Source organism: Meles meles, chromosome 13 (assembly GCF_922984935.1).
Source record: "Meles meles chromosome 13, mMelMel3.1 paternal haplotype, whole genome shotgun sequence".
Lineage (NCBI taxonomy): Eukaryota > Metazoa > Chordata > Mammalia > Carnivora > Mustelidae > Meles > Meles meles.
The window spans coordinates 37,897,132-37,899,366 of record NC_060078.1 but is presented as its reverse complement, the minus strand read 5'-3'; positions in this window follow the sequence as shown (position 1 = coordinate 37,899,366).

The following is a 2,235-nucleotide window of genomic DNA, read 5'->3' as shown; positions in this document are numbered from 1 at the left end:
CCCCCTGCTTGTGCTCGCTAGCGCTCTCTCTCCCTCTCTCTCTCTGTCCCCCTTCTCTGACAAATAAGTAAATAAAATCTTTTTTAAAAAATTAAAAAGTAAACTGTACACTTGAAAATGGTTAAGATGGTAAGTTTTAGGGGGTGCCTGGGTGGCTCAGTGGGTTAAGCCTCTGCCTTCGGCTCAGGTCATGATCCCAGGGTCCTGGGATCGAGGCCGGCATCAGGCTCTCTGCTCAGCGGGGAGCCTGCTTCCTTCTCTCTCTCTCTGCCTGCCTCTGTGTCTACTTGTAATCTCTGTCTGTCAAATAAATAAATAAAATCTTAAAAAAAAAGATGGTAAGTTTTAGGTTATGACTATTTTGTATAATTAAAATCGTAATTTTTTTTTTTTTAAAGAGACACATTTCCTTCCACCAACATATCCAGCTACAGCTGGGCAGAAAGACAGGAACATAGTCACCCATCCTAATAGGTACCGGGGACAATTTGTTGAATATTTGTTGGCAAGTGCTGCACACAAGAATGCACATAGTATAGGGAAGCACAGAGGAGGAAGCATTCATTTTGCTTAGGGGTGGAGATGGGGGCAGGTTATGGAGGAAAGGACATTTGAGCTGCATTTTTGAAGGTGATTAAGGTTTGATCAGACCAGAGGATTCCGATTATCACACCCGTGTGAGGACTCTGGGAAAGTTCCATGACTCCCTTGAGCCTCAGTTTCCTGCCCATAAAATGGCAAAAATGCCACCATTGTAAGGGAGCCGTGAGAATTAAATAAGAGAAGGTATAGCAATCATCTAATGCAGGAACTGGCACGAAATACACAATCATTTAAAGATAGGCGCCTGGGTGGTTCAGTGGGTTAAGCCTCTGCCTTCCGCTCAGGTCATGATCTCAGGGTCCTGGGACCGAGCCCACATCAGGCTCTCTGCTCAGCAGGGAGCCTGCTTCCCACCCACCCTCTGCCTGCCTCTCTGCCTGCTTGTGATCTCTCTCTGTCAGATAAAGAAATAAAATCTTAAAAAGAAAAAAAAAAGATAACTTCCAGGATCACTCTTGTTAGAAATTACCATCATCATTATTGTCGTTATATTTTGATTCTTGTTGACAGTGGCTGAAGTGAAAGCTAAAATGGTAGGTCAGGGTCAGGTTAGAAAGGGCCTCAAACAGCCAAGACTTTAGGCATATCTTCCCAGCAGTTAGGAGCCTTGGAAGGTTTTTGAGGCAGAGACTATCTGGAATGTTCTCACCGGATTTGTTGCAGTTAAGTTTATATATTGACTTTTTATTTAGCTGGGTTGGTTGTTTGGGCTTCTAGGCCATCCCATATAGGTTTCGGTGCCATGTTTATTAATAGAGGGGCTTTTATGCATTTATTTTTTAAGATTTTATTTATTCATTTGAGAGAGAGAGAGAGACAGAGAGAGGACAAGCAAGGGGAAGAGGCAGAGGCAGAGGGAGAAGCAGACTCCCTGCTGAGCTGGGAGCTAGACACAACAATGTGTTATTTCGTGATACACACACACACACACACACACATACATATACATATGACACAAAATGTGTGTTTAGTGATAAATATATATACACACACACACACACATACATATGGCCGAACTATAGAGAAAAGCCAAAAATGGCTCACACAGGTTCAGGACAGAGGTTGGAGAGGTAGAGGTGGGTGATGGGCTGCCGGTGGAGGGAGCACAGGAGGCCTTTGAGTCTGGCTAAATGCTATTTCTTACTCTAGGCGGGTCGCAGAGGGCATGACTCTGAGGTCCCTAGGGTAGTGAAATTCATAGAAACAGAGGGTAGTGAAATTCATAGAAACAGAGTGCAGAATGGTGGTTGCCAGGACCTGGGGGTAGAGGTAAGGGGGTGTTGTCCTTTAATGGGTACAGAATTTCAGTTTTTCAAGATGAAAAACATTCTGGTGTGTGTGCTGGCATCATCCTTTATCCACGTGCACTTTTCTGCTCTCTTCTGAACGTGAGAAACAGGGAGGGAGGGAGGAAGAGTTAAGGCTCTGTTTTGACAGTGCAGGGGAGAGAGGATGAATGCCTTTCCCCTCTTCCTTCCCCGTCAGCAATAATGACTCATTCCACCACCATTTAGCACATACTCCATTCTGCTTGAATTCCTCTGAGCTGTTAACACATCTGTCTCCCTCTGTCATCAATTTATTCATTCAGCTGAAAATTACTGAAAGTCCCCCAAGTGTCGGCAGGAGGGA